Source organism: Moschus berezovskii, chromosome 4 (assembly GCF_049115385.1).
Source record: "Moschus berezovskii isolate FMDL1 chromosome 4, NW_MosBer_1.0, whole genome shotgun sequence".
Lineage (NCBI taxonomy): Eukaryota > Metazoa > Chordata > Mammalia > Artiodactyla > Moschidae > Moschus > Moschus berezovskii.
The window spans coordinates 86,339,824-86,360,560 of record NC_142463.1 but is presented as its reverse complement, the minus strand read 5'-3'; positions in this window follow the sequence as shown (position 1 = coordinate 86,360,560).

Genomic DNA, 20,737 nt, shown 5'->3' with positions numbered 1-20,737 from the left:
GAATATAATGTGAGGAAGAACAAGACTAAGCTGGAACCTATAAGCATGAGCAGAATTCATGAGAAGGTTCATGGTTCTTATTGCCTCTGACTTGTAGTGAGGGTGTCCTGCAGAAGCCCGAACACTTAACTCTGAAGCCTGACACATACACTTGCTCCAGGAGTCAGAGAAGCAGAAGAAAGGTCCCAAGATAGTTAGAGCACTTGCAGGCACAGCTGCTTCCTCATGCCCCATGGTGGATCAGCAAATCGATGATGCATGTGAACTATGAAATGGCTGCTGTTTCACCTACATCTGTCCTCCAAATCTCACAGAAGAGCCCTTCTCAAGCCTGTTGTAATTGGGAATGTTCTTGCCTGGAGAATCCCAGGGATGGGGGAGCCCGGTGGGCTGCCGTCTGTGGGGTTGCACAGAGTTGGACATGACTGAAGCGACTTGGCAGCAGCAGCAGGAAGAGAATCTTGAGAAATATAGTTAAGGCTAATCAATTTGACACATTATAAAACCCCCATGCATCCTGAAGAGAAGTGTTCCATCATATATTTTCAGAAAAGACTTTTGATAGGAAGGAAAGGATATAAAGCAGTGCTGAGGGGTGGAAGGGATGCTTTCACTAGCAAGGAAAATGCTGGGTGGGTTAGTCTTCCTTTTCTTGATACATCTGTGATAGCTTCTTCAAATAAAGTTGCCTTGTCAGGCACTGCTGATCATCCTTGGGACCTACCCTTGCTGCCCTTCCAGATCTGTTATTCTTACTCAGTTGTGTCCGACTCTTTGAGACCCCACGGACTGCAGCACGCCAGGCTTCCCTGTCCTTCACCATCTCCTGGAGTTTGCTGAAACTCTTGTCCATTGAGTCGATGATGCCATCCAGCCATCTCATCCTATGTCCCCCCCTTGTCCTCCTGTCTTCAATCTTTCCCAGCATCAGGATCTTTTCCAACGAATTGGCTCTTTGCATCAGGTGGCCAAAGTATTGCAGCTTCAACATCAGTCCTTTCAATGAATACTCAGGATTAATTTCCTTTAGGATTGACTGGTTTTATTTCCTTGCTGTCCAAGGGTAATTAGAATACTTTTTTTTTTTTTATCAAGAATCTGATTAGAGTGTTCAGAAGACATCTTTTTCATGAAATTATAAGAAAAAAATTAGTAACGGGCTCTCTGGCATCCTTGAAGAGCTTTATGGTAGCCCTTCTCCATACAGTTAGAGCTACTGACTCCCATAAAAGTGGGTTTCTGAAATACAATGGGGATGACGGTATTGCTGGGACCAAGTTACAACACTGATTTCCAACAATGAAAGGTAGCTTGGTTACTGCAATGGACACTGGAGCCAATGCAGTCATCAGAATAGACTGATTCACAGAGATTTTAGCATTGGCCAGGATACTTAATCTTTACAAGCGGAATAGTCCTAGATCTAATGGACAGAAATCTGACTTGAATTACAAGGAAAAAAAAAAACAGTAATAAATCCTCCATCAATTCCCAGGCAGTCTCCACAATGAATGAAGGGGAGGCACAGTCCCTTGAAGAAAAGACTGATACACTGCCAAAACGGTATACTCTTTTCTTCAGAATTCCGCCAAAGGGATCTGTGGCCATTTTTCAATGTGACTATAAATTATGAAGTGAAAAAAAAAATCAGACTTTTTGGATATTAATGGAAACTGACTCAGAACTAATACTGATTCCAAGAGATTTAAATGACCACTGTGGCCCAAAAAATGGTATTGGATATTTTGGAGGTCATGTAGTCAATAAAGTTTGGCTCAGGACCTTTTCACAATAGGACTTAGGGGGTCTTCAAACCAACTCTGTGATTATTACTTTTGTTCTAGAATGCACAATTAGCATGTATGTACTTAGTGATTGATGGGAAGAATTCCCGCAGTGTTTCCCTGACTCATGGAGTTAGAGCTATTATGATAGGAAAGGCCCAGTGGAAACCATTACAATGCCTCTGCTTATGAAAATGGTAATACAAAGGTAATGCTGAGTTTCTGGGGACATTTTTAAGACATGTTGCCGCACTGAAGACTAGAAATACATAGGGATGGTGACTTTCACTCAACTTGCCTCTTCAACCTGTGTAGAACAGATGGATTTTGGAGAATGATAGTGGATTACTATAAACTTAATCAGGTAGTGACTCCAATTGTAGCTGCTGTAGCAGATTTTTTTTTTTTTCTGGAGCAAGCCAGCACCTCCTGGCACCTTATATCCAGCTATTGATTTGGTAAATATTCTTCCCACCCCCCCTCTATTCCCTGGTAGTAAAGACTAGTAAAGAAGCAGTTTCCTTGCAATTGACAAGGCCAGCAATATACCTTCACTTTTCTATCTGAGTGATACACCAGTAATTCAGTCTATGTCATAATATTTGATCTACATGAATTTGACCACCTTTCCCTTTCACAGGATATTGATTTGGTCTATTACATCAAGGATATTATATTCTTGTAAGCAGAAAGTAGCAACCATTTAGACAAGTTGGTAAGACATTTGCGTGTTGGAGGGTGGGGAATGAAATAAAAATCAGAGGACTATCATCTTGATGAAATTTCTAAAGGTCCAATGGCTTGGGGCATGTCAAATGATTCCTTGCAAAGTGAAAGAAATCTGCTGCATCTGGCCACTAAAAAAGTGCCATATCACCCAGTGAGGTACTTTGGATTTTGAAGCACCATATATACCATTTAGGTATACTACTCTGACTCCTTTCTTGAGTGATACAAAAAGCTACCAGTTTTGAGTGAAACACAAAACAAGTGAAAGCTCTGCAACAGGTCCAGGCTACCATGGAAGCTGCCCTGCACTTAGGACATATGGGCCAACAGATCCAATGGTACTTGATGTGTATAGGCATGCCATTTAAAGCTACTGGCAGAATTTTATCACAGTATATATCCTTAGAACTTCAGAACAAAGCCATGCTCTTCTCTGGTGATGTCATCTCTTTTAAGAAACAGGTTTTTGATTACTATAGGTCTTTTATAGAGATTGACCATTTGACTATGGACCATTAACTTACCATGTAACCTGAACTGTCCATCATGAACTGCATGCAGTTCCTGAATGAACTGGCTTGTTCACCAAACCTTGAATCTGGGTGTGTGCAGACTATATTCCATCATCAAATGAAGATAATACATACAAGATCTTGTCAAAGAAAGTCTTGAGGGCACAAGAAAGTTGCATGAACCCAGATCCCTGCTGTTCCTACTGTTCCTAATGATATGGATGCCCATTCTCTCTACTCCTGTTGCATTACTTTCTCTCTCTCTACATGAGTTATGGCCTCATAGGAAGTTTCACCTGACCACTTGACTGAGGAAGACAAATCTTGAGCTTGTTTTATAGATGGTTCTGGGGAAGATCCTCTGGAGAAGGGAATGGCTACCCTCCAGTATTCTTGCCTAGAAAATTCCAAGAAAAGAGGTGCCCAGTGGGCTACAGTCCATGTATGTGGTCTCAAAGAGTTGGACTCAGTTGAGTGACTAACACTTTCACTTTCACACTTCCACATGATATGCAGGTACAATCCAAAAGAAAAAAGCACTACAGCCCCAGAGAGGTCCCTAAAGAACTGTAGAGGAAGAAAATCCACTAAAAATCTACTGTTAATTTTTTTCTGGAAGAAGGGATGATATAGTTTATAAGTCTATGCAATTTTTGAACTTCAGTCAATGGTTTGACTGGATGGTTGAGACTTCAAAGGTACACAATTGGAAAATTGGTTGTTAGAAAGTCTGAGGAAAAGGTATATGGGAAACCATTCCAAATACGCAGAGTCTGATGATTTGTGTCCCATGTGAATGCTCATCAAAGAGTGACGCTAGCAAAGAATAATTTTTGTAATCAGGTATGAGACCCCTACTTCTATACAGGAACCCATACTTCTCTAACCACTCCCATCATTGCTTTGTGGGCTTATGAATTAACAGCTGTGATAGCAGAATGGAGGTGGTACATGTGCTCAGCATTGTGGACTTCCTCTCAAAAATGCTGATCTGACATACTTACTGCTGAGTGCCCAATTTTAGCAAAGAACTACAGCAGAGACCAATGTGAGCCCTTGAAAATACTATTCCAAAGGTGGAACCATCCAGCTACAGAGAGTTATTTACATTGGGATACTGCCATCATGAAAAGGGCAGCACTTATCTCTTTTAAAACAGGTCTTTCCTCTGGGTATGGATTTGCCTTCCCTAATGCTCCTGCCAAAACTCAGCTATGGACTTCAGGATGTCTTACCCACTCTAATGGCATCCCATACAGCATCACTTTTGACCAAGGAACTTATTTCACAAAAAGGGAAGTACAGCAGTGGGTTCATGTTCATGGAATTCATTTCTATCATGAAGTATGTGGCTTAATTGATGTAACAGCTATTTGTAAACTTGTGCTAGAGGGGTGGCAACACCTTGAGAGACTAGTGAGATGTCTTCTTGGATGTGATATATGCTCTAAACCCACATCCAAACATGTTGTTCTTCTATAACTAGGATTCCTGAGTCCATGAATGAAATGGTAGAAATGAGAGAGATTCCTTTCACTATTACCCTTAGCACTCTACCAGTAAAAAAAAAAACTTTTGTTCCCCATCATCTCATCTTGACATTAGGCTTTTCTGGGCACACAGAAATGATTCCATTCAACTGGTAGCTGAAACTGATGCCTGGACGCTTTGTTTTCCTTATGCCTCTGACTCAGCAGGGAAAGATGCTGCTGCTGCTGTTGCTAAGTCACTTCAGTCGTGTCCGACTCTGTGTGACCCCATAGACAGAAGCCCGTCAGGCTCCCCCGTCCCTGGGATTCTCCAGGCAAGAACACTGGAGTGGGTTGCCATTTCCTTCTCCAATGTGTGAAAGTGAAAAGTAAAAGTGAAGTCGCTCAGTCGTGTCCGACCCTTAGCGACCCCACAGACTGCAGCCCACCAGGCTCCTCCGTCCATGAGGATTATACTATTGGCTAGTGTGTTTGATTCTGACTGTTAAGAACTAGACCACTACCATACAATGTTATAGCACCAGATGCAAAAGTCAACTGCCTTATAGAGACTACTTAGCCAACTTAAGCTTTCATATTTGTAAGGTCAAATCTTAAAACTATGTATCTGTTTATCCATCTACCTCTATAATCTATAGTTTTCTGATAGTACTGCTTTTTTATTGGGTCTTAAATACAAAGTGTCCATGTAAATGACTACAAAGAAATTAAAGTGTTACTTTCTAATAAAAATCAAATCCTTAAGCCACTCGAGAAGATGAGAAGTGCTTTTGGAAAAGGACTTTTTGACTAATTATCACTAAGGTTGGCAAAGATGTTTTCCCTGTAGGAACTAGTGTCTGTTTTTCAATGAAACAGTGTACATTAACCTAAATAGTCCTGCTACTTTACTAAATAGCACCGTAGCTTGAGTGGGTCTAATTAATTTAGTAGCACCAAGCCTTAGTAAAAATAATTTCTGTGTCTCAGACAAATGTCTGTGATAGAACCTCTAGAACAATCTGCTTTATATTGAGGATTGCTTGGCTGAGGTAAACTATGGAAGGAACCAGAAAATGTGATCATTCAATAGAAGGGAAAAACATAAAATTGAAATTTTTGGAGAATGTCTCTCTCTGATCAAATGTTTTGTAGTATCCTTTGGCCTTGCAGAAGCTGTTTAAGAGCCAGTTTTTCCAGGAACTGTTTAAGATGAAATTTTCAGATCTATACACAGTAATAAGGATGTGACCTACTTTGTGATATCATGTAATTACTCTGATGAGATAGATAATACTTCTGAAAAATCTTGATAATAAAATGAATATTCACGTACATTTTGCAGTGTCAGTCAATACTGAGACACACAGAGTTAGCCTAGCAGTGGCCATGTGAACGTCTCAAAAACAGAGGATGAAATATACTTTTAACATGCTTGTCTGAGAAGGCAATGGCAAACCACTCCAGTACTCTTGCCTAGAAAATCCCATGGATGGAGGAGCCTGGTAGGCTGCAGTCCGTGGGGTCGCTAAGGGTCGGACACGACTGAGCGACTTCACTTTCACTTTTCACTTTCCACTTTCACACATTAGAGAAGGAAATGGCAACCCACTCCAGTGTTCTTGCCTGGAGAATCCCAGGGACAGGGGAGCCTGGTGGGCTTCCGTCTATGGGGTCACACAGAGTCGGACACGACTGAAGTGACTTAGCAGCAGCAGCAGCAGCAGCAGCAACATGCTTGTAGCCCCCGTTTCAGAACTTTATCTGTGATTATGACAAATAAATGAGGCCACCTAATGTATCTCAGCTTCACAGTCACTTCACAAATATCCTAATTTTATCTCAGAATTCATGAAAACAACTTGTATTTGTTACTTAACACTTTCATGTACAAATTTCAGATATCTTATTTTACGCATTTCTAGGGCTTTCTGTTCTCAAACCAGAAGGTGTATTCCTCATTTCACCTCTTTCATTAACAGGTTCTTTTAATCATTTCAATCAGTAATAGCCTAAGTATGATTAAGATAATCTCATGGATTATCAGTTATATGTTGGATGCCAGAAAACATGTAGCTTGGGAAACATTTATACTTAGAATTGCAAAATAAAACATTCAACCCCCTTCTTCTTACTTTCTTCTTGCATCAACAAACTTGTCAAAACACAATAGTTTCTGAAATAGTCATTCAAGTATTTATTACCAAAGGATATCAGAATGGCCTCCATCCTGAAGGAGTTTCAAACTCCAGAAGGATATTTCCATCAAGGCTAATAGCATTATTTCGCCAATCTCCTTACCATAATTTTTAAAATATAATATCCCTCAGAATATTTTTCCTTCCCACTTCAATTCTGAGGAACAAGTATATTTTTTTATTTGGTTGGTTGGTTTTTACTCCAAGTTATTTTCACAGTGGTGAGCTGCTTTGGTTGTTGAGGAGGCTCTGAAAGAAGCATGAAAGACCTTATTTGCTGAAAAAGAAAGCAAGAATGTGTGTAGATTTCCTAACAATGCCTGAGCGACTTGATATGGAGGAAATTTAGCGGTAAACTCCAGTGGCTGGAGTCCCTGGGGCAGCCATAATTTATTCCTCTAACTTTTATCTTCCATTGACATTATTCTTGGCCTAGCCTATTCCAGGAATAAAACATTCACTTGTGAGGCCACAGAAATTATGTCCCTTGTAAATGTCACCAGCAAAGTCCACAGAGGTTCCCAGGAAAAAGATGGACTCTAGATGATAAGGTCTAAACTCTTCTTTTGCAGGTGGTCTAGTTTCACTTGCCTTAAGGAGGCGGTGTGCAGAGGCCTTGCACCTCATACCTCAGATTAACCATCCAGCACAGAACCCTGTGCCCTTCACCTCAGCTTGATGTGTGGAGACTGTGTGCAGAGGAGCTGTATGTAATGCCTCAATTCAAGATGGTGGTGGCGCACTGTGTGCAGAAAGGCTGTGCCTGGCACTTCAGCTTGGGTGAGTCGTGTGCAGAAGCGCTGCGCACAGCATCTCAAGTAGAGACGGTGGCGGCTGCTACGTACCACAAGTGCACCAGACCCATGTGGACTAGGCCAGAACCGCGAGAACTCCACCCCCTTCCCGGCTGATAAAACAGCCCCGCCCAAGGCCTTTCAGAAGAGCCTGTATCTACAGTGCAACCGGCACTGTCCGTTCTTTGATTAACAAGTAAACTTTCTTTTGCTTTTGAACTGAACTGGATTCCAGTCCCTTGATGAGAGTAACACAGGACAGAAGGACCCTCCAGTGCGTGCGTGCTAAGTCACTTCAGTCATGTCTGACTCTTTGCGACCCCATGGACTATAGCTAACCAAGCTCCTCTGTCCATGAGATTCTCCAGGCAAGAATACTGGAGTGGGTTGCCTTGCTCTTCTCCAGGGATCTTCTCGACCCAGGGATCAAACCTGTGTCTCTTACATCTCCTAGATTGGCAGGCAGGTTCTTTACCACTAGTGCCACCAGGGAAGCCCTCCAAAATCATTAAACATGAATGCCTTGTTGGGGACCAACTCCAGAGGGGTGGTAACATAATCACTAGGTAATCACTAAGTAAGGGAGTGGTAATCACTAAGTAAGGGAGTGGTAATCACTAAGTAAGGGAGTGGCCTGAGTCATAAAGCAGTTTCTGTTCTGAAGATTTTGCCTCATTTCAGTGATTAAAGAAAAGATTACTGGCGAATTCCAAGTATTCAGTTCATCTCAGCAGTCTTAAGAATTCATAGGGTAACTTTCTCAGCATGAAAAATCTGAAACATATTTTGAAATAAAATCATTAGAAACGTTGTTTTCTAATACATTTCACTGCTTATCCATGCTGAGCCATGTAAAACGGGAAAGAATATACAACAAAAACAGCACTTTATCCCTGACCATATTGGTGATTAGAATATTATGATAACTAGTAAACAACTTGAGGGTGGGTTGCAAGCACTAATGTGGACCAGCACATTGTTATCAGTAAGTTGCCACCACACATATCTAATCTACCAGTGAGAATTTTAAGCATTGCCAAATAAAACACATTTAGCCTGGTAGCTTAATTGCTGGTCATTATATAAAGGGGTATAAAAAGGGGTGTTAGAGAAACAGGTTTGTGTTGCTTGCTTTTCTAATCAGTGGAATATGAACACAAAATAGCGTAAAAATGAGTAAAGATGTTATTGGTATAAAAAGGAAAAAAAAGATTTCTGCTTCACTGAAATGCATTTTTTTCTGTTTGCTTATGATCTCAGTATTCACCTTGGAATTTACCAAATCAAAAGATATATATGAGTGACAAAAAGAGTGTTTTTGTTTTGCTTTGTGTTTTTTTTTTTTTTTTGCTTTTGGTAATTTGTTGTAAATTAATGCTTGGTTCAATTATTTATCAAATAATACTTCACTTACTTGATAAATAATTTGTGGTAAAATTCCTCTTTAGTAGTTTAATAGCCATGAATCATGGGCTTCCCAGGTGAAAGTGAAGTCATGAAGTCACTGAGTCGTGTCCAACTCTTTGCAACCCCATGGACTGCAGCCTACCAGGCTCCTCTGTCCATTGGATTTTCCAGGCAAGAGTACTGGAGTGGGTTGCCATTTCCTTCTCCAAGAATCCACCTGCCAATGTAGGAGACACAGGTTCAGTTCCTGGGTCAGAAAGATCCCCTAAAGAAGGAAATGGCAACCCGCTCCAGGATTCTTGCTGGGGAAATCCCATGGACAGAGGAGCCTGGTGGGCTACAGGCCATGGGGTTGTAAAAAAGTTGGACATGACTTAGCGACTAAATAACAAAAAAAAGCCATGAATCATAAAGGTTATTTGATGTGATTCTTCAGAACAGAAGACTCCATGACAAACACAACTGGCCATGAACTTCACTTTTATTACTTACTATTAATGGATGTTTAATTTGGGAAAATATCTTGGCTTCTCTGAATCTTAGTTTCTTTAATAAAATGGGACTAAAACAATAGTCTCTTTATATAATTATGTTACTATAAAATAAAGTAATATATAGAAAATGCTTAGCACAGTGACTGGAACATAATAAAAGCTCAATAAATGTTTGCTATTTTTAAAGTTGCAAGCTTAAATAACCTTGCAATATTCATAATATGCTTACAGAATTTAGATCCATAATAGGCTCATCTTTTAATGGAGCAAGGACCCACAATTTTAGATACATAAAGAAATTTCGGATTGGGTCAAATGAGTTCATTGTTCTCTGAAGGTCCAAATGAGATGAACAGGGACACTAAAGATTAAGTATAAAGATAATCAGCTGATAATCTGACAGCATGAAACTAGGAAACAATAGTGATGAGCTGTTTAGATGTGTGATTCCTCTTTTGGGAAAGCAAGGAATCAGGGGGTGTTGAACTAGGGTACAGGTGAAAGACAAATACAGAAGTTTCAAGGGCATAATACAAGGAAGGCTGCTACATCAGGTCACAGATAATTAAATCAGAATTAAAAGCCTGGGAGAAGAATCATCAAGTGGTAGTTAAGGCATGAAAGCAAACATTAGAAAAGGACCCAGGGGCAAGCTGAGGAACCATATCAGCTGAGCCATACAATGACTAAGGGAAAAATTGATGATAAGTCTATTTATTCATCTACTATTTGCCAGGAGCCAGACTCAGTTCAGTTCAGTCGCTCAGTCATGTCTGACTCTTTGTGACCCCATGGACTGCAGCATGCCAGGCCTCCCTGTCCATCACCAGACCAGACTAGTCCAGAGAATAAAACAGTGCAGTACAGAGAGAGAGAGTATGTTGAAACTGTGAAGCACTTTTTAGTTTCTGTTTGTTCATTCATTTTTTAAATATTATGCGAGGCTGTGTTTTAGACACTGAATATACAATATTAAACAAAGACAAAAATCCCTTTCTCCACAGAACTTATGTTCTAGTGGGAGAAAGACACACGTTCAATAAAAAATAAGTAAAATATAATATGTGTAAGATTACAATGAATGCTAAGCAGGAAAGAGAATAGGAAGTGTCGTGGGGTTGTGACATCATAGAGGCCTCCTTGAAAATGAACATTTGAGTAAAAACCTGAAGGAGAGGTGGGAGCATACCACCCGAGTGTTTGAGATGTAGCATTCCCCATTGGTATGAATACTGACTTGAGAGTCAGCTGCCTTACCAGAAGACCACCATCTCAGGGACAGAGGCAGGGGCTGCAGAGGAACTGCCAGTCTGGAGTAGAAGAAGGGTCTGGTGGACACCAAAATGTCTTCAGATGGTAAAAGCCACACTAATACTGATATAGGTAGGCAGGACTTCCAGGGCTCCAGGCAAGCCAGAGAGACCAAGTCATGAACAGCAGTCAGAAACTGAGTCCCAGAACATCATTAGGACCAGGATATCCCTGTGAGAAGATCCCAAACCGGACCCATATTCAGGTACTGTCTTATCTCCCTGCCAAGTCCACAGGACGTAAAAGCCTTACAACCCTTCTGCTTTCTCCAACTCCAACCAGGTATCCAGACAACATTTAAGGAAGAGAATCTGAAAGGAGTCTGAATCACTGAATATTTTTATCCAAGATGAAATGGACACATTTGTCTACCTAAAACCAACATGGTTCATCGTGCGCACATGCAAAAATAATGTAATTTATAATATGTAAATTATATATGAACTATGTAATTGGACAAAGCTCTGAACTGAATATTTATTTTCCTCCATCCTTTCTTTAAAGGACTGAGTGACTTTCACTTTCATTTTCATTCTTTCTCTACCCTACACCAGTGGGAGTGGCCCCAGAAGATGTTTGCCAGGTGTGTGCTCAGGCATGTCCAACTCTTTGCGACCCCATAGATTGTAGCCCAACAGGCTCCTCTATCCATACAATTTTCCAGGCAAAAATAATAGAGTGGGTTGCCATTTCCTCCTCCAGGGGAATCTTCCTGACCCTGGGATTGAATCCATGTCTCCTGCAAGTCTCCTACATGGTCGACAGATTTTTTACCACTGAGCCACCGGGAAGCCCCATAATATGTAAATTATATGTGAATTATGTAATTGGACAAAGCTCCAAACTGAAGTGAATATTTATTTTCCTGCATCCTTTCCCGACCCTGCATCAGTGGGAGTGGCCCTAGAGGAAGATATTTGAATTGTACTATGAGAAAATGTGTGACCCTCATACATTTAAATTATCAAAGAAAAAAATACAATGATGTTTCTTCAACAGCCACAATATAAAAAAGACAAGTATTTTTTTAAGTTATCTGTAAGTTTGTTCTAGTTACCCTTGTTTTTTTTCCTACCTTAGAAATATGTTTATTCCTTTCATTTTTCATTTAACTATTTTTTGTATTCTTGTTCCAAAATAATTTTCAGAATAAGATGTTCTAGCAGCAGTACACATGATAACTACTATTTGACTTGTCCAATACTTTCTGTCCTTCTGGAATGTACCTTTCCCTTGTCCAATGATGTGATTCTAAGGGGAGCTTCCATAATGGTGATGATAATTATTTTAAAATAATATTTACTATTTAATTGAGCATTTAGCAACATGTTCCAGATACTGTGCTAATTGCTTTATGCACTTCATCTAATTTCAAAGAACTCTGTGAGTTGGGAACTAGTATTTCTTTTAGTTGACAGATGAGGAAATGGAGATTTTGAGAAGTTAATTAACTTTTCCAAAATCACACAGTCAATAAATGTGACCCAGACATGCTCTTATATGACCTTCTCACCTGTAACAGTGTTTGTTCTATGGTGATTACTAGCACCAAACTGATCCAATGACTTTACCTTTCCTCCCAACCTCAGTTGATTGTCCTAATGAGGAGCACGTACTCTAAGTCAGTAGTTTGTCTTTTCCAAAAGAAAAGCTAAGAAAGAAACTGAGGAAGAAAAATTAGTGGTACTCGTGATAGGAAGAGAAGGGAGATATATTGAGAGTTTCTGGCAGCCATATTTTCTGCCAAATGGAAGAAATGAGACTAAGAATGAAGCCAAGATTAGCAATTTTGAGAATGTGAAAAGATTCTGGTGCTCTGACCACTGCCTCTGAGGTCTAGCAGCATTTCTGCTATTACATAACATTGTTCAAGTTGGGTTTTTGTCACCTGCCATCACAAGTGTTGACCAAAGTCAAATGAAAAGGAGTTTAAATATTCAATGGCTTCATCTTTTCTCTATTTTGTGTTTGAAATATTTAAATTGCCATACAAAAACTCCTTTATGTTTAAAAATAAGTTATTTAAATTGTAATTATGGGTCTGTTTTGGACGTTTCAAATATGATTCACAGGTTTGATCAGTCTTCTTGGTGAGAGTCTGCGTTTTCTTTTAGAGCATTGTATAACTGTCTTTGTGGTTTAGACTATATTTATAGTTGGGAATCTGTTTTATTTCCATGTGTATTATGTAGGATCCTTGTAATCTTGGTGTTCAACTTTTGGAAGGATAGTGGATACTGAGGAAGACAATTTTGGCTCTGAGTAGGAACCCTGATAATAAGAGATTGATAATGCTTTGGTGCAGGTGGGCATTGATTGCTGGGAGAAATATCAATAACCTCAGATATGCAGATGACACTACCCTTATGGCAGAAAGTGAAGAGGAACTCAAAAGCCTCTTGATGAAAGTGAAAGAGGAGAGTGAAAAGGTTGGCTTGAAGCTCAACATTCAGAAAACAAAGATCATGGCATCTGGTCCCATCACTTCATGGGAAATAGATGGAAAAACAGTGGAAACAGTGTCAGACTTTGTTTTTTTGGGCTCCAAAATCACTGCAGATGCTGATTGCAGCCATGAAATTAAAAGACGCTTGCTCCTTGGAAGGAAAGTTATGACCAACCTTGATAGTATATTAAAAAGCAGAGACATTACTTTGCCGACCAAGGTCCGTCTAGTCAAGGCAATGGTTTTTCCCGTGGTCATGTATGGATGTGAGAGTTGGACTGTGAAGAAAGCTGATCGCCGAAGAATCGATGCTTTTGAACTGTGGTGTTGGAGAAGACTCTTGAGAGTCCCTTATACTGCAAGGAGATCCAACCAGTCCATTCTAAAGGAGATCAATCCTGGATGTTCATTGGAGGGACTGATGCTAAAGCTGAAACTCCAATACTTTGGCCACCTCATGAGACGAGTTGACTCACTGGAAAAGACTCTGATGCTGGGAAAGGTTGGGGGCGGGAGGAGAAGGGGACGACGGAGAGTGAGATGGCTGGATGGCATCACCGACTCTGTGGACATGAGTTTGGGTGTACTCCGGGAGTTGGTGATGGACAGGGAGGCCTGGCGTGCTGTGATTCATGGGGTCGCGGAGAGTCGGACACGACTGAGCGACTGAACTGAACTGAATGTATCAAGAACCTTTAAAGGGAAAGAAATGTATTTCTGAGGATCAACACCTCTGAAACAGAGTAATACCTTTCTGATAACAGAATGGAGATTATAGAGTGTGGAGGCAGATCACAGAGCAGATGAGAAAAAGCTAATCTGAGAGTGAATTATAATCGAGATGTAGCAATATGCAGATTACCTATATAAATCTTCATGAAAATTTACTGTTTTCAACTGAAGTTGAGGCATGCATTATGCAGTCTCAAGCTGCTGCTATGAATCACAAGATTCTTTCTCAAATTCTATAAACTGGATAGGACTGGGGGAACCTCATGGATACTGCATATACTACAAGGATTTCTGGTTCAGGTATCAGTTGTACTGTACTGAAATCAATTTAGCTGAGATTTTAAGAAAGGGACAGATAGAACACACTTGTCCTTTTGTGTTGCCTGTGACCTCCAGGATATTCAGGAGAGAACTGAATCCCTACATTTATTCCAGGGCCAGTCATCAGCCTAATTTCCATTATAGGATTTCATTTCTGAACATTTATATTTTTTGCTACATCAACCATTTAAGAAATATTTTTGCTCATATGGGGTCAGCAATATATTGCAAATGTAGCTTTTATTAAATATTTATAAAAACACAAATATTTTATTTTTCCTTACAAAGTTATTAGACATTTTTTCTTGGTATATATTGAAATGATACACTTTTTAAAAAATTATGAGAGTGTAGACTTAAACTTATACCAATGCTCTTGAAAGAGAGAGATTAAAACTCATATTCCAACTATGTTTGAGAAGACTGACATATTTTATGTTTCTTAATTATCTTTAAAGTTCCCAATTGCATTACTGTTGAAAAGACTCAATTTACTATGTGCCAATGAAAGAATAAAAGAACCTCCCAGACAACTGCTATTTCAGATGAGAAAGTATTTCATTCCTTTGTGCTGTCAGAATATAAAACTTTCATGTGAAGGGCGTTTTTAACCTTCTTTTGTTCTACTCAAAGTCATGGCATCATTTGGGTCAAGATTGACATTTAACAAAAGCATAAAATATTAATTTAATAAGATTTTCCAGTATATAGATTTTCTGTATTAATTGTCAATATCTTTAGGTCTTTTTCTCTCAAAAATATTTTACAATATATGAAAGCAATCTCAAAACTAGCTTGACAAAACTGATCAATCTCTTGAGGTTTTTACTAGCCTACTGAGATTTTTTTAACCCTTCTCCCACATTTTCTGTTCTTTCACCAAAGGGTCATTTCATTCAATATCTTATATTGTACCCTCGATGATCCTTTTCACTATGTGCCTTTGGAACTACTAGAAAGAGTTTGATGAATTGATAGTAGCCTGGGGAAATGGCTGCTGATTTTGTTCTTCATCTGAAATCACTCAGTAGCAAAAAGTCTACCTCCTTATAAATTTATATTGGGGTCATTTTCACTCTTCAAATCGCATGAATTATAAACTTACTTGCATTTTATAATACTATTTTTTACATTTGTTTTTGGCTATACTGTCTATAATCTTTTTTGGATAGTGGTACAGAAAATTGTTTTAATCACAGGTCTAGGTTCATGACACACTATCCTTGGTCCTCATTTTAATTACTGATCCCTTTCTTCAACAATCACTAGTCTTTTTCCTCTCTTGTCCCCTCCTATACCCAAAGCATTTATTTTGTTTAAAGTATGTACATTTGTATATTGTAGTCTGATGGAATATTATTTTGAATCTTTGAAAAAGAATTTTATGTAAATAATACTGTACTATAGATTATCATTTTTTGAGGTTTCTCATACTTCTTAAAAGGAAGAAATATGCTCATATCCATTCAGTTTATGAATGCATTTCTAATTCATTGCTTCTGACTGTTGCTTGGTATTTCATAGCGTAAGTTTACCATATTTAATGATCCATTCTTTCAGCAAATGGACAAAAGTTGACTGATGTTTGCACCAACCCTACCAGAACCCCTCTGATTTTATAGGGATAAAAGAAGGGAAAAACTGTGGATGAAAGAAATGCCCAGGAGATAGAAAATCTGCCTATACGTGTTGTCATGTCCTCCAAACCACGTGTGGGTTTGAACTCTGTTTTGCCTCTATCATTCTTGGTGTTGGCCAGAGATACTTTCCCATGTTTCACAGTTAGGAAGGGGCCAACAGTGATCTACCTAGGGACTAATTTTTGTTATTAATTTTCCAATGAGAAACCTTATATCTCTTCTAGGATATATCAAACATTGAATTTCAATATCGGGAGCTAGCAGCCTGTGTTCTTAGTAATTTTAGGAAGCAGTAGTCCATCATTATTTTTAGAAGTCAAATTCTTATTTATAATGTGGTCATGAGTTTATACATTTGGGAGATACAGGCTTGAAAATGTAGTTTCATTGGGCACATTTAACATACATACTGTTGAACTGGCATCTACTCTAAACAAACATTAGAGCTATTAACCACATTAAGAACCACAGCTCTCACAGGAAGAATGAATGGTTGTACAAAATGACCACAGATTTATTTGAAGTAATGGAAAAAAAAAAAGTAACTCAGGGAAAGATTTCACAAAATTACTGCAGCAATATATTTTCTGGTCATGTTCTTACTTTCTAAGTAAATTTTGATCTTTGTGATCTCTTTTATCTCTTTGATCTCATACTTTGAAACAACTCCCTTTTGGTGTTGGTGAAGGGGACAGAACTTGACACACCAGCGCTCACCTTTCTCTACTCTGTGAACTCTGACACTTGCCTAGATACCACCTGGAATCTTCCACTGGAAAAGAAAATAAAAGCAAACAATAAACAATAAAATACCTCCTCAAAGCCATATCTCACCTTAATTACTGTCATATGCTTCACAGCCAAATTTCTTCAGAGATTCTCTTCCGACTGTGGGAACACCTGAAAGGAATGTCATACTATATGACCAATTTAAAAACTTTTAACTCTTAGCTTTACATTTTCTCAAGTCAGCAAAATGACATTATGAACCACTTCTTTCACCTCAAAACACTCTATAATACTGTCTAGTTCAGTTTCTAACTCTCTGAGAAATTCCTCTGTCTCCTTTTTCTGATAACATTCAACTTGGCAATGTTCTTTCCTTCTCTTGTCATTCTACTTTCCCTCCCTATTTAATTTCATGGCTTCATTTACCACATATCTATTTGCCAGAAATTTTCCAATCTGTATCTTCAGTCCAGACACCATCCCTTACTCCATTGTTCTTGTTCAGTCACAAAGTCCCATCTGACTCTGTGACCTCGTGGACTGCAGCACACCAGGCTCCCCTGTCCTTCACTATCTCCCGGAGTTTGCTCAGATTCATGCCCATTGAGTTGGTGGTGATATCTAACTCCATATATCCAACTAAATGTTAGCTCTCACCTTAGCTAGTAGACGGGAACCTCAAACTAAGCTGGTTCAGGCTGAACCAGATCTCTCAGTCCCCTACTCTTACCCACAAATCCTTCTCCCTTACCCCTAGTTTTTGTTTTCTGTAATGTTCCAAGTTAGAACAACCATCTCTCCAATCATACATACAATCTGTAAATGAATGAGCTGTCCTTTAAATTGCTCTTTCCTTTTCCAATCTTGATATGTAATCAATCATCACATTTATCAATTATATTTCAAAGGTATATTTAAATAAATCCATGTTCTCTGCTCTTTGAACACTTCTATTCTTCAGCTCAGTTCAGTTCAGTTGCTCAGTCGTGTCTGACTCTTTGCAACCCCATGGACTGCAGCACACCAGGCCTCCCTGTCCATTGCCAACTCCCGGAGTTTACTCAAACTCATGTCCACTGAATTGGTGATGCCATCCAACCATCTCATCCTCTGTCGTCCCCTTCTCCTCCTGCCCTCAACCTTTCCCAGCATCAGGGGCTTTTCCAATCAGTCAGTTCTTCACATCAGGTGGCCGAAGTATTGGAATTTCAGCTTCAACATCAGTTCTACCAATGAACACCCAGGACTGATCTCCTTTACGATGGACTGGTTAGATCACCTTGCAGCCCAAGGGACTCTCAAGTGTCTTTTCCAACACCACAGTTCAAAAGCATCAGTTCTTCTATTCTTGCCATCTTTTAATTCAGTCTGTACACAGTGGCCACAGTGAATTTCATGAGTCTCAGTTCAAATGTTTAAATGCCTTCAAATGGTATCAAGGTCTCTATAATACCAAGAAACTCTTCATGGATTGAGCCCTGCCTTTTGTGCTCATCACTCTCCGTGTTGTCAGGCTCAATGTTTTTCAGTCCTTGTACTCTCCCACCTGGCTGCCTGCCATCATGGTTTCGGGTCTGAAGACTTTTCCTATGTAATATTCTCCCACTTCACTTGAACAACTCTTATGTGCCCTTTGGCACTTGCTTTAAACTTAACCTTCCCAGATTAGGTAAAGATCCGTTTTTGAGGAGTTTACATAGAATCTTGTGCTTCTCCCTTTATAACATTCTTTACACTTGTCATGATTTGTTGCGAACTCTTCATGTTTCAACCTGTTTTGTAAGGAGGAAAAATAATTATCTTTTCTTGGCAGCCTGTCTGGCACTATAAGCACTCTAAAATATTTGATGAACAAATGAATGACTGCTTGAAGAAAGAAATCAATCTTCTGAAATTCACTCATGTATAATAATCTCCAGAAAGCCTTTCCTAAACTTCTGTTTTGGCTAAGATCCCTTCCCTTTGTATTTTTGTTCACTGTCAGTGACTCCATATTCATCTATTACTAAATTAGGGTGAAAATGTCTGCCTCAGGATCTGCCATCACTGAACTCTGCTTCAGAACTTGTAGTATCAGTGGGAACAGGACTGCCTTAGTTTGAATTCCAGATTTGCTACTAAATAGCCTGGAAAATCCCATGGATGGAGGAGCCTGGTAGGCTGCAGTCCGTGGGGTCGCTAAGGGTCGGACACGACTGAGCGACTTCACTTTCACTTTTCACTTTCACACATTGGAGAAGGAAATGGCAACCCACTCCAGTGTTCTTGCCTGGAGAATCCCAGGGACGGGGGAGCCTAGTGGACTTCCGTCTATGGGGTCACACAGAGTTGGACACGACTAAAGTGACTTAGCAGCAGCAGCAGCCCTATAGTCTGGACAAGCTCTGCTTCAGTTCCCTCCTCCATAAAAAGGATATAGTAATAATACTTTCATTGTAGTTTATTGTTAGGGTTAAATGATAACATGCATAATAAATGTTCAATAAATATTAGTGAATGTTGCATTTTATCTTGCATATTCTGCATTGTTTTGTTGTAAATAATAAGGCAAACTGCCTAAGAAAGTAGAGAAAGAAAGGGGGAAACAAAGTTATAACTTAAATTAATTGATTTATACATAGTATCAACAGTATACATATGTTGACCCCAATCTCTCAATTCATCCTAGCCCCCTTTCCCCACTTGGTGTCCATACATTTGTTTTTACATCTGTATCTCTAATTCTGCTTTGCAAATAAGATCATCTACACCATTTTTCTATTGTATATATATGCCATAATATACAATATTTGTTTTCTCTTTCTAACACAACATTGTAAAGCTGCTCAGCTCCAATGAAAATTAGTAAAAACAAATTAATCCACTTATTATTTCATATAATATATGTATTTGAGTACCTATTTCTAAATTCAATCCGTCTTTCACACTCCAACCATAATTATACTGTAATGGGGAAAAGACAGACTTTTCAAAAAATGGTGCTGGGAAAACTGGAAAGCTACAGGTAAAAGAATGAAATTAGAATACTTCCTAACTCCATACACAAAGATAAACTCAAAATGGATTAAACACCTAAATGTAAGACCAGAAACTATAAAAGAGGAAAACATAGGCAGAACACTCGATGACATAAATCAAAGCAAGATCCTCTATGACCCATCTCCTAGAGTAACAGAAATAAAAACAAATGTAAACAAGTGGGACCTGATTAAACTTAAAATCTTTTGCACAGCAGAGGAAACTATAAGCAAGGTGAAAAGTCACCCTCTGAAAGGAAGAAAATAATAGCAAATGAAACAACCGACAAAAGATTAATTTCCAAAATAGACAAGCAGCTCATACAACTCAATACCAGGAAAACAAACAACCCAATTAAAAGTGGGAAAAAGACCTAAACAGACAGTTCTCCAAAGAAAATATACAGATGGCTAACAAACACATGAAAAGATGCTCAACATTGCTCATTATTAGAGAAATGCAAATCAAAACCATAATGAGACATCACTTCACACCAGTCAGAATGACCATCATCAAAAAGTCTACAAATAGTAATTGCTGCAGAGGGTGTGGAGAAAAGGCAACGCTCTTGCACTTTTGGTGGGAATGTAAGTCAACACAGCCACTATGGAAATGGTATGGAGATCCCTTACAAACTAGGAATAAAATCACCATATGACCCAGCAACCGCACTCCTAGGCATATACCATGAGGAAACCTAAATGAAAAAGACACATGTATCCCATTGTTCACTGCAGCACTATTTACAATAGCTAGAACATGGAAGCAACCTAGATGTCCATTGACAGATGAATGGATCAAGAAGTTGTGGTACATATACACAATAGAATATTATCAGCCATAAGAAGAAATGCATTAGAGTCAGTTCTGATGAGGTGGATGAACCGAGAACCTAGTACACAGAGTAAAGTGAGTCAGAAAGAGAAAGATAAATATCATATTCTAATACACATATATGGAATCTCGAAAAATGGTACTGAAGAACTTATTTACAGGGCAGCAATGGAGAAACAGACATAGAGAACAGACTTATGGACATGGGAGAGGGGAGGAGAGGGTGAGATGTATGGAAAGAGTGACATGGAAACTTGCATTACCATATGTAAAATAGATAGCCAATGGGAATTTTCTGTACGGCTCAGGAAACTCAAAC